The following is a 13450-nucleotide window of genomic DNA, read 5'->3' as shown; positions in this document are numbered from 1 at the left end:
GCTCTCACAGGGAAGCAGGCCTTGAAGCCAGCTGTCAACTAGCTGCATTCTTATGGCAGGGTGAAGGTAGCAGTATTCTGAGACAGGAGGTTCCCAGGTTACCACTCTACTGGACCTGGAGATACCCTCCAGGTCTGCATTGTTAACTTGCGTCTCAGAAGCCTCTGGCAAACGTCTCTGGTGAAGACGTGCGAAACTCACTCTGCAGGCAGTGTGGAACTGTGAGGGACTGAGGGTGAGCTCAACCCTCAGAAGTAAGATGTTTTTGGACAAGGCATTCAACTACATACTCACGTATGGAACTTAGTATGTAGCACCAGTCTACCCCAGGAATTACTAGGAAATCGCTTGATTGAGCTTGGAGGCACTCGTCTTGTGTGCCGGGAGATTCCAGTTACCTCTCCCAACACTTGCGTCAAGCAGCGAGCCTAGGCCTTTTGGAAGCGAAAGGTAGCGGCAGGCAGGATGTAGGGTTACAGGCCATAAGCTCAACTCTCAGAAGTGTGTATGCATGGGAGGCAGATGTCTGCTACCCACTCGGACATGGGAGTTGGAACCTAGCTACACTCCTATTGAAGAAGGATGTTGGAAATCGCTGTATTCAACTCAGATACACGGGAGTTCAGGCCCAATGCTTACACATGCTTTTCCCGCAACCCATCCCAGCCACTAACATAAGGAGGTTAGCAGGTACGTCTACAGTCAGGCAGGATGCGGGAGGGTTCTGCCCTGTCCTCAGCTCTCACAGGGAAGCTTGCCTAGAAGCCAGCTCTCAACTAGCTGCATTCTTATGACAGTGTGAAGGTAGCAGTATTCTGAGTAAGGAGGTTCCCAGATTACCACTCTACTGCACCTGGAGATACCGTCCAGGTGTGCATTGTTAACTTGCGTCTCAGAAGCCTCTGGCAAAAGTCTCTGGTGAAGACGTGGGAAACTCACTCTGCAGGCAGTGTGGAACTGTGAGGGACTGAGGGTGAGCTCAACTCTCAGCAGTAAGATGATTTTGGACAAGGCGTTCAGCTACCTTCTCACATATGGAACTTAGTATGTAGCACCAGTCTACCCCAGGAATTACTGGGAAATCGCTGGATTGAGCTTGGTGGCACTAGTCTTGTGTGCCGGGAGATTCCAGTTACCTCTCCCAACACTTCGGTGAAGCAGCGAGCCTAGGCCTTTTGGAAGCGAAAGGTAGCTGCAGGCAGGAGGTAGGCTTACAGGCCATAAGCTCAACTCTCAGAAGTGTGTATACATGGGAGGCAGATGTCTGCTACCCACTCGGACATGCGAGTGGGAACCTAGCTACACTCTGATGAAGAAGGACTTTGGAAATCGCTGTATTCAACTCAGATACACGTGGGTTCAGGCACAACGATTCCACATGCTTTTCTCACAACGTTTCCCTGCCACTAACATGAGGACGTTAGCAGCTCCTTCTACAGTCAAGCAGGATGCGGGAGGGTTGTGCCCTGTCCTTAGCTCTCACAGGGAAGCAGGCCTTGAAGCCAGCTGTCAACTAGCTGCATTCTTATGGCAGGGTGAAGGTAGCAGTATTCTGAGACAGGAGGTTCCCAGGTTACCACTCTACTGGACCTGGAGATACCCTCCAGGTCTGCATTGTTAACTTGCGTCTCAGAAGCCTCTGGCAAACGTCTCTGGTGAAGACGTGCGAAACTCACTGTGCAGGCAGTGTGGAACTGTGAGGGACTGAGGGTGAGCTCAACTCTCAGAAGTAAGATGTTTTTGGACAAGGCGTTCAACTACATACTCACGTATGGAACTTAGTATGTAGCACCAGTCTACCCCAGGAATTACTAGGAAATCGCTTGATTGAGCTTGGAGGCACTCGTCTTGTGTGCCGGGAGATTCCAGTTACCTCTCCCAACACTTGCGTCAAGCAGCGAGCCTAGGCCTTTTGGAAGCTAAAGTTAGTGGCAGGCAGGATGTAGGGTTACAGGCCATAAGCTCAACTCTCAGAAGTGTGTATGCATGGGAGGCAGATGTCTGCTACTCACTCGGACATGGGAGTTGGAACCTAGCTACACTCCTATTGAAGAAGGATGTTGGAAATCGCTGTATTCAACTCAGATACACGGGAGTTCAGGCCCAATGCTTACACATGCTTTTCCCGCAACCCATCCCAGCCACTAACATAAGGAGGTTAGCAGGTACGTCTACAGTCAGGCAGGATGCGGGAGGGTTCTGCCCTGTCCTCAGCTCTCACAGGGAAGCTTGCCTAGAAGCCAGCTCTCAACTAGCTGCATTCTTATGACAGTGTGAAGGTAGCAGTATTCTGAGTAAGGAGGTTCCCAGATTACCACTCTACTGCACCTGGAGATACCGTCCAGGTGTGCATTGTTAACTTGCGTCTCAGAAGCCTCTGGCAAAAGTCTCTGGTGAAGACGTGGGAAACTCACTCTGCAGGCAGTGTGGAACTGTGAGGGACTGAGGGTGAGCTCAACTCTCAGCAGTAAGATGATTTTGGACAAGGCGTTCAGCTACCTTGTCACATATGAAACTTAGTATGTAGCACCAGTCTACCCCAGGAATTACTGGGAAATCGCTGGATTGAGCTTGGTGGCACTAGTCTTGTGTGCCGGGAGATTCCAGTTACCTCTCCCAACACTTGCGTCAAGCAGCGAGCCTAGGCCTTTTGGAAGCGAAAGGTAGCTGCAGGCAGGAGGTAGGCTTACAGGCCATAAGCTCAACTCTCAGAAGTGTGTATACATGGGCGGCAGATGTCTGCTACCTACTCGGACATTCGAGTGGGAACCTAGCTACACTCTGATGAAGAAGGACTTTGGAAATCGCTGTATTCAACTCAGATACACGTGGGTTCAGGCACAACGATTCCACATGCTTTTCTCACAACGTTTCCCTGCCACTAACATGAGGACGTTAGCAGCGCCTTCTACAGTCAAGCAGGATGCGGGAGGGTTGTGCCCTGTCCTTAGCTCTCACAGGGAAGCAGGCCTTGAAGCCAGCTGTCAACTAGCTGCATTCTTATGGCAGGGTGAAGGTAGCAGTATTCTGAGACAGGAGGTTCCCAGGTTACCACTCTACTGGACCTGGAGATACCCTCCAGGTCTGCATTGTTAACTTGCGTCTCAGAAGCCTCTGGCAAACGTCTCTGGTGAAGACGTGCGAAACTCACTCTGCAGGCAGTGTGGAACTGTGAGGGACTGAGGGTGAGCTCAACCCTCAGAAGTAAGATGTTTTTGGACAAGGCATTCAACTACATACTCACGTATGGAACTTAGTATGTAGCACCAGTCTACCCCAGGAATTACTAGGAAATCGCTTGATTGAGCTTGGAGGCACTCGTCTTGTGTGCCGGGAGATTCCAGTTACCTCTCCCAACACTTGCGTCAAGCAGCGAGCCTAGGCCTTTTGGAAGCGAAAGGTAGCGGCAGGCAGGATGTAGGGTTACAGGCCATAAGCTCAACTCTCAGAAGTGTGTATGCATGGGAGGCAGATGTCTGCTACCCACTCGGACATGGGAGTTGGAACCTAGCTACACTCCTATTGAAGAAGGATGTTGGAAATCGCTGTATTCAACACAGATACACGGGAGTTCAGGCCCAATGCTTACACATGCTTTTCCCGCAACCCATCCCAGCCACTAACATAAGGAGGTTAGCAGGTACGTCTACAGTCAGGCAGGATGCGGGAGGGTTCTGCCCTGTCCTCAGCTCTCACAGGGAAGCTTGCCTAGAAGCCAGCTCTCAACTAGCTGCATTCTTATGACAGTGTGAAGGTAGCAGTATTCTGAGTAAGGAGGTTCCCAGATTACCACTCTACTGCACCTGGAGATACCGTCCAGGTGTGCATTGTTAACTTGCGTCTCAGAAGCCTCTGGCAAAAGTCTCTGGTGAAGACGTGGGAAACTCACTCTGCAGGCAGTGTGGAACTGTGAGGGACTGAGGGTGAGCTCAACTCTCAGCAGTAAGATGATTTTGGACAAGGCGTTCAGCTTCCTTCTCACATATGGAACTTAGTATGTAGCACCAGTCTACCCCAGGAATTACTGGGAAATCGCTGGATTGAGCTTGGTGGCACTAGTCTTGTGTGCCGGGAGATTCCAGTTACCTCTCCCAACACTTGCGTCAAGCAGCGAGCCTAGGCCTTTTGGAAGCGAAAGGTAGCTGCAGGCAGGAGGTAGGCTTACAGGCCATAAGCTCAACTCTCAGAAGTGTGTATACATGGGAGGCAGATGTCTGCTACCCACTCGGACATGCGAGTGGGAACCTAGCTACACTCTGATGAAGAAGGACTTTGGAAATCGCTGTATTCAACTCAGATACACGTGGGTTCAGGCACAACGATTCCACATGCTTTTCTCACAACGTTTCCCTGCCACTAACATGAGGACGTTAGCAGCTCCTTCTACAGTCAAGCAGGATGCGGGAGGGTTGTGCCCTGTCCTTAGCTCTCACAGGGAAGCAGGCCTTGAAGCCAGCTGTCAACTAGCTGCATTCTTATGGCAGGGTGAAGGTAGCAGTATTCTGAGACAGGAGGTTCCCAGGTTACCACTCTACTGGACCTGGAGATACCCTCCAGGTCTGCATTGTTAACTTGCGTCTCAGAAGCCTCTGGCAAACGTCTCTGGTGAAGACGTGCGAAACTCACTGTGCAGGCAGTGTGGAACTGTGAGGGACTGAGGGTGAGCTCAACTCTGAGAAGTAAGATGTTTTTGGACAAGGCGTTCAACTACATACTCACGTATGGAACTTAGTATGTAGCACCAGTCTACCCCAGGAATTACTGGGAAATCGCTGGATTGAGCTTGGTGGCACTAGTCTTGTGTGCCGGGAGATTCCAGTTACCTCTCCCAACACTTGCGTCAAGCAGCGAGCCTAGGCCTTTTGGAAGCGAAAGGTAGCTGCAGGCAGGAGGTAGGCTTACAGGCCATAAGCTCAACTCTCAGAAGTGTGTATACATGGGAGGCAGATGTCTGCTACCCACTCGGACATGCGAGTGGGAACCTAGCTACACTCTGATGAAGAAGGACTTTGGAAATCGCTGTATTCAACTCAGATACACGTGGGTTCAGGCACAACGATTCCACATGCTTTTCTCACAACGTTTCCCTGCCACTAACATGAGGACGTTAGCAGCTCCTTCTACAGTCAAGCAGGATGCGGGAGGGTTGTGCCCTGTCCTTAGCTCTCACAGGGAAGCAGGCCTTGAAGCCAGCTGTCAACTAGCTGCATTCTTATGGCAGGGTGAAGGTAGCAGTATTCTGAGACAGGAGGTTCCCAGGTTACCACTCTACTGGACCTGGAGATACCCTCCAGGTCTGCATTGTTAACTTGCGTCTCAGAATCCTCTGGCAAACGTCTCTGGTGAAGACGTGCGAAACTCACTCTGCAGGCAGTGTGGAACTGTGAGGGACTGAGGGTGAGCTCAACTCTCAGAAGTAAGATGTTTTTGGACAAGGCGTTCAACTACATACTCACGTATGGAACTTAGTATGTAGCACCAGTCTACCCCAGGAATTACTAGGAAATCGCTTGATTGAGCTTGGAGGCACTCGTCTTGTGTGCCGGGAGATTCCAGTTACCTCTCCCAACACTTGCGTCAAGCAGCGAGCCTAGGCCTTTTGGAAGCGAAAGGTAGCGGCAGGCAGGATGTAGGGTTACAGGCCATAAGCTCAACTCTCAGAAGTGTGTATGCATGGGAGGCAGATGTCTGCTACCCACTCGGACATGGGAGTTGGAACCTAGCTACACTCCTATTGAAGAAGGATGTTGGAAATCGCTGTATTCAACTCAGATACACGGGAGTTCAGGCCCAATGCTTACACATGCTTTTCCCGCAACCCATCCCAGCCACTAACATAAGGAGGTTAGCAGGTACGTCTACAGTCAGGCAGGATGCGGGAGGGTTCTGCCCTGTCCTCAGCTCTCACAGGGAAGCTTGCCTAGAAGCCAGCTCTCAACTAGCTGCATTCTTATGACAGTGTGAAGGTAGCAGTATTCTGAGTAAGGAGGTTCCCAGATTACCACTCTACTGCACCTGGAGATACCGTCCAGGTGTGCATTGTTAACTTGCGTCTCAGAAGCCTCTGGCAAAAGTCTCTGGTGAAGACGTGGGAAACTCACTCTGCAGGCAGTGTGGAACTGTGAGGGACTGAGGGTGAGCTCAACTCTCAGCAGTAAGATGATTTTGGACAAGGCGTTCAGCTACCTTCTCACATATGGAACTTAGTATGTAGCACCAGTCTACCCCAGGAATTACTGGGAAATCGCTGGATTGAGCTTGGTGGCACTAGTCTTGTGTGCCGGGAGATTCCAGTTACCTCTCCCAACACTTCGGTGAAGCAGCGAGCCTAGGCCTTTTGGAAGCGAAAGGTAGCTGCAGGCAGGAGGTAGGCTTACAGGCCATAAGCTCAACTCTCAGAAGTGTGTATACATGGGAGGCAGATGTCTGCTACCCACTCGGACATGCGAGTGGGAACCTAGCTACACTCTGATGAAGAAGGACTTTGGAAATCGCTGTATTCAACTCAGATACACGTGGGTTCAGGCACAACGATTCCACATGCTTTTCTCACAACGTTTCCCTGCCACTAACATGAGGACGTTAGCAGCGCCTTCTACAGTCAAGCAGGATGCGGGAGGGTTGTGCCCTGTCCTTAGCTCTCACAGGGAAGCAGGCCTTGAAGCCAGCTGTCAACTAGCTGCATTCTTATGGCAGGGTGAAGGTAGCAGTATTCTGAGACAGGAGGTTCCCAGGTTACCACTCTACTGGACCTGGAGATACCCTCCAGGTCTGCATTGTTAACTTGCGTCTCAGAAGCCTCTGGCAAACGTCTCTGGTGAAGACGTGCGAAACTCACTCTGCAGGCAGTGTGGAACTGTGAGGGACTGAGGGTGAGCTCAACCCTCAGAAGTAAGATGTTTTTGGACAAGGCATTCAACTACATACTCACGTATGGAACTTAGTATGTAGCACCAGTCTACCCCAGGAATTACTAGGAAATCGCTTGATTGAGCTTGGAGGCACTCGTCTTGTGTGCCGGGAGATTCCAGTTACCTCTCCCAACACTTGCGTCAAGCAGCGAGCCTAGGCCTTTTGGAAGCGAAAGGTAGCGGCAGGCAGGATGTAGGGTTACAGGCCATAAGCTCAACTCTCAGAAGTGTGTATGCATGGGAGGCAGATGTCTGCTACCCACTCGGACATGGGAGTTGGAACCTAGCTACACTCCTATTGAAGAAGGATGTTGGAAATCGCTGTATTCAACTCAGATACACGGGAGTTCAGGCCCAATGCTTACACATGCTTTTCCCGCAACCCATCCCAGCCACTAACATAAGGAGGTTAGCAGGTACGTCTACAGTCAGGCAGGATGCGGGAGGGTTCTGCCCTGTCCTCAGCTCTCACAGGGAAGCTTGCCTAGAAGCCAGCTCTCAACTAGCTGCATTCTTATGACAGTGTGAAGGTAGCAGTATTCTGAGTAAGGAGGTTCCCAGATTACCACTCTACTGCACCTGGAGATACCGTCCAGGTGTGCATTGTTAACTTGCGTCTCAGAAGCCTCTGGCAAAAGTCTCTGGTGAAGACGTGGGAAACTCACTCTGCAGGCAGTGTGGAACTGTGAGGGACTGAGGGTGAGCTCAACTCTCAGCAGTAAGATGATTTTGGACAAGGCGTTCAGCTACCTTCTCACATATGGAACTTAGTATGTAGCACCAGTCTACCCCAGGAATTACTGGGAAATCGCTGGATTGAGCTTGGTGGCACTAGTCTTGTGTGCCGGGAGATTCCAGTTACCTCTCCCAACACTTCGGTGAAGCAGCGAGCCTAGGCCTTTTGGAAGCGAAAGGTAGCTGCAGGCAGGAGGTAGGCTTACAGGCCATAAGCTCAACTCTCAGAAGTGTGTATACATGGGAGGCAGATGTCTGCTACCCACTCGGACATGCGAGTGGGAACCTAGCTACACTCTGATGAAGAAGGACTTTGGAAATCGCTGTATTCAACTCAGATACACGTGGGTTCAGGCACAACGATTCCACATGCTTTTCTCACAACGTTTCCCTGCCACTAACATGAGGACGTTAGCAGCTCCTTCTACAGTCAAGCAGGATGCGGGAGGGTTGTGCCCTGTCCTTAGCTCTCACAGGGAAGCAGGCCTTGAAGCCAGCTGTCAACTAGCTGCATTCTTATGGCAGGGTGAAGGTAGCAGTATTCTGAGACAGGAGGTTCCCAGGTTACCACTCTACTGGACCTGGAGATACCCTCCAGGTCTGCATTGTTAACTTGCGTCTCAGAAGCCTCTGGCAAACGTCTCTGGTGAAGACGTGCGAAACTCACTGTGCAGGCAGTGTGGAACTGTGAGGGACTGAGGGTGAGCTCAACTCTCAGAAGTAAGATGTTTTTGGACAAGGCGTTCAACTACATACTCACGTATGGAACTTAGTATGTAGCACCAGTCTACCCCAGGAATTACTAGGAAATCGCTTGATTGAGCTTGGAGGCACTCGTCTTGTGTGCCGGGAGATTCCAGTTACCTCTCCCAACACTTGCGTCAAGCAGCGAGCCTAGGCCTTTTGGAAGCTAAAGTTAGTGGCAGGCAGGATGTAGGGTTACAGGCCATAAGCTCAACTCTCAGAAGTGTGTATGCATGGGAGGCAGATGTCTGCTACTCACTCGGACATGGGAGTTGGAACCTAGCTACACTCCTATTGAAGAAGGATGTTGGAAATCGCTGTATTCAACTCAGATACACGGGAGTTCAGGCCCAATGCTTACACATGCTTTTCCCGCAACCCATCCCAGCCACTAACATAAGGAGGTTAGCAGGTACGTCTACAGTCAGGCAGGATGCGGGAGGGTTCTGCCCTGTCCTCAGCTCTCACAGGGAAGCTTGCCTAGAAGCCAGCTCTCAACTAGCTGCATTCTTATGACAGTGTGAAGGTAGCAGTATTCTGAGTAAGGAGGTTCCCAGATTACCACTCTACTGCACCTGGAGATACCGTCCAGGTGTGCATTGTTAACTTGCGTCTCAGAAGCCTCTGGCAAAAGTCTCTGGTGAAGACGTGGGAAACTCACTCTGCAGGCAGTGTGGAACTGTGAGGGACTGAGGGTGAGCTCAACTCTCAGCAGTAAGATGATTTTGGACAAGGCGTTCAGCTACCTTCTCACATATGGAACTTAGTATGTAGCACCAGTCTACCCCAGGAATTACTGGGAAATCGCTGGATTGAGCTTGGTGGCACTAGTCTTGTGTGCCGGGAGATTCCAGTTACCTCTCCCAACACTTGCGTCAAGCAGCGAGCCTAGGCCTTTTGGAAGCGAAAGGTAGCTGCAGGCAGGAGGTAGGCTTACAGGCCATAAGCTCAACTCTCAGAAGTGTGTATACATGGGCGGCAGATGTCTACTACCCACTCGGACATGCGAGTGGGAACCTAGCTACACTCTGATGAAGAAGGACTTTGGAAATCGCTGTATTCAACTCAGATACACGTGGGTTCAGGCACAACGATTCCACATGCTTTTCTCACAACGTTTCCCTGCCACTAACATGAGGACGTTAGCAGCGCCTTCTACAGTCAAGCAGGATGCGGGAGGGTTGTGCCCTGTCCTTAGCTCTCACAGGGAAGCAGGCCTTGAAGCCAGCTGTCAACTAGCTGCATTCTTATGGCAGGGTGAAGGTAGCAGTATTCTGAGACAGGAGGTTCCCAGGTTACCACTCTACTGGACCTGGAGATACCCTCCAGGTCTGCATTGTTAACTTGCGTCTCAGAAGCCTCTGGCAAACGTCTCTGGTGAAGACGTGCGAAACTCACTCTGCAGGCAGTGTGGAACTGTGAGGGACTGAGGGTGAGCTCAACCCTCAGAAGTAAGATGTTTTTGGACAAGGCATTCAACTACATACTCACGTATGGAACTTAGTATGTAGCACCAGTCTACCCCAGGAATTACTAGGAAATCGCTTGATTGAGCTTGGAGGCACTCGTCTTGTGTGCCGGGAGATTCCAGTTACCTCTCCCAACACTTGCGTCAAGCAGCGAGCCTAGGCCTTTTGGAAGCTAAAGTTAGTGGCAGGCAGGATGTAGGGTTACAGGCCATAAGCTCAACTCTCAGAAGTGTGTATGCATGGGAGGCAGATGTCTGCTACCCACTCGGACATGGGAGTTGGAACCTAGCTACACTCCTATTGAAGAAGGATGTTGGAAATCGCTGTATTCAACTCAGATACACGGGAGTTCAGGCCCAATGCTTACACATGCTTTTCCCGCAACCCATCCCAGCCACTAACATAAGGAGGTTAGCAGGTACGTCTACAGTCAGGCAGGATGCGGGAGGGTTCTGCCCTGTCCTCAGCTCTCACAGGGAAGCTTGCCTAGAAGCCAGCTCTCAACTAGCTGCATTCTTATGACAGTGTGAAGGTAGCAGTATTCTGAGTAAGGAGGTTCCCAGATTACCACTCTACTGCACCTGGAGATACCGTCCAGGTGTGCATTGTTAACTTGCGTCTCAGAAGCCTCTGGCAAAAGTCTCTGGTGAAGACGTGGGAAACTCACTCTGCAGGCAGTGTGGAACTGTGAGGGACTGAGGGTGAGCTCAACTCTCAGCAGTAAGATGATTTTGGACAAGGCGTTCAGCTTCCTTCTCACATATGGAACTTAGTATGTAGCACCAGTCTACCCCAGGAATTACTGGGAAATCGCTGGATTGAGCTTGGTGGCACTAGTCTTGTGTGCCGGGAGATTCCAGTTACCTCTCCCAACACTTGCGTCAAGCAGCGAGCCTAGGCCTTTTGGAAGCGAAAGGTAGCTGCAGGCAGGAGGTAGGCTTACAGGCCATAAGCTCAACTCTCAGAAGTGTGTATACATGGGAGGCAGATGTCTGCTACCCACTCGGACATGCGAGTGGGAACCTAGCTACACTCTGATGAAGAAGGACTTTGGAAATCGCTGTATTCAACTCAGATACACGTGGGTTCAGGCACAACGATTCCACATGCTTTTCTCACAACGTTTCCCTGCCACTAACATGAGGACGTTAGCAGCTCCTTCTACAGTCAAGCAGGATGCGGGAGGGTTGTGCCCTGTCCTTAGCTCTCACAGGGAAGCAGGCCTTGAAGCCAGCTGTCAACTAGCTGCATTCTTATGGCAGGGTGAAGGTAGCAGTATTCTGAGACAGGAGGTTCCCAGGTTACCACTCTACTGGACCTGGAGATACCCTCCAGGTCTGCATTGTTAACTTGCGTCTCAGAAGCCTCTGGCAAACGTCTCTGGTGAAGACGTGCGAAACTCACTGTGCAGGCAGTGTGGAACTGTGAGGGACTGAGGGTGAGCTCAACTCTCAGAAGTAAGATGTTTTTGGACAAGGCGTTCAACTACATACTCACGTATGGAACTTAGTATGTAGCACCAGTCTACCCCAGGAATTACTAGGAAATCGCTTGATTGAGCTTGGAGGCACTCGTCTTGTGTGCCGGGAGATTCCAGTTACCTCTCCCAACACTTGCGTCAAGCAGCGAGCCTAGGCCTTTTGGAAGCTAAAGTTAGTGGCAGGCAGGATGTAGGGTTACAGGCCATAAGCTCAACTCTCAGAAGTGTGTATGCATGGGAGGCAGATGTCTGCTACTCACTCGGACATGGGAGTTGGAACCTAGCTACACTCCTATTGAAGAAGGATGTTGGAAATCGCTGTATTCAACTCAGATACACGGGAGTTCAGGCCCAATGCTTACACATGCTTTTCCCGCAACCCATCCCAGCCACTAACATAAGGAGGTTAGCAGGTACGTCTACAGTCAGGCAGGATGCGGGAGGGTTCTGCCCTGTCCTCAGCTCTCACAGGGAAGCTTGCCTAGAAGCCAGCTCTCAACTAGCTGCATTCTTATGACAGTGTGAAGGTAGCAGTATTCTGAGTAAGGAGGTTCCCAGATTACCACTCTACTGCACCTGGAGATACCGTCCAGGTGTGCATTGTTAACTTGCGTCTCAGAAGCCTCTGGCAAAAGTCTCTGGTGAAGACGTGGGAAACTCACTCTGCAGGCAGTGTGGAACTGTGAGGGACTGAGGGTGAGCTCAACTCTCAGCAGTAAGATGATTTTGGACAAGGCGTTCAGCTACCTTCTCACATATGGAACTTAGTATGTAGCACCAGTCTACCCCAGGAATTACTGGGAAATCGCTGGATTGAGCTTGGTGGCACTAGTCTTGTGTGCCGGGAGATTCCAGTTACCTCTCCCAACACTTGCGTCAAGCAGCGAGCCTAGGCCTTTTGGAAGCGAAAGGTAGCTGCAGGCAGGAGGTAGGCTTACAGGCCATAAGCTCAACTCTCAGAAGTGTGTATACATGGGCGGCAGATGTCTGCTACCCACTCGGACATGCGAGTGGGAACCTAGCTACACTCTGATGAAGAAGGACTTTGGAAATCGCTGTATTCAACTCAGATACACGTGGGTTCAGGCACAACGATTCCACATGCTTTTCTCACAACGTTTCCCTGCCACTAACATGAGGACGTTAGCAGCGCCTTCTACAGTCAAGCAGGATGCGGGAGGGTTGTGCCCTGTCCTTAGCTCTCACAGGGAAGCAGGCCTTGAAGCCAGCTGTCAACTAGCTGCATTCTTATGGCAGGGTGAAGGTAGCAGTATTCTGAGACAGGAGGTTCCCAGGTTACCACTCTACTGGACCTGGAGATACCCTCCAGGTCTGCATTGTTAACTTGCGTCTCAGAAGCCTCTGGCAAACGTCTCTGGTGAAGACGTGCGAAACTCACTCTGCAGGCAGTGTGGAACTGTGAGGGACTGAGGGTGAGCTCAACCCTCAGAAGTAAGATGTTTTTGGACAAGGCATTCAACTACATACTCACGTATGGAACTTAGTATGTAGCACCAGTCTACCCCAGGAATTACTAGGAAATCGCTTGATTGAGCTTGGAGGCACTCGTCTTGTGTGCCGGGAGATTCCAGTTACCTCTCCCAACACTTGCGTCAAGCAGCGAGCCTAGGCCTTTTGGAAGCGAAAGGTAGCGGCAGGCAGGATGTAGGGTTACAGGCCATAAGCTCAACTCTCAGAAGTGTGTATGCATGGGAGGCAGATGTCTGCTACCCACTCGGACATGGGAGTTGGAACCTAGCTACACTCCTATTGAAGAAGGATGTTGGAAATCGCTGTATTCAACTCAGATACACGGGAGTTCAGGCCCAATGCTTACACATGCTTTTCCCGCAACCCATCCCAGCCACTAACATAAGGAGGTTAGCAGGTACGTCTACAGTCAGGCAGGATGCGGGAGGGTTCTGCCCTGTCCTCAGCTCTCACAGGGAAGCTTGCCTAGAAGCCAGCTCTCAACTAGCTGCATTCTTATGACAGTGTGAAGGTAGCAGTATTCTGAGTAAGGAGGTTCCCAGATTACCACTCTACTGCACCTGGAGATACCGTCCAGGTGTGCATTGTTAACTTGCGTCTCAGAAGCCTCTGGCAAAAGT

Source organism: Canis aureus, chromosome 25 (genome assembly GCF_053574225.1).
Source record: "Canis aureus isolate CA01 chromosome 25, VMU_Caureus_v.1.0, whole genome shotgun sequence".
Lineage (NCBI taxonomy): Eukaryota > Metazoa > Chordata > Mammalia > Carnivora > Canidae > Canis > Canis aureus.
This window is presented reverse-complemented; position numbering follows the sequence as displayed.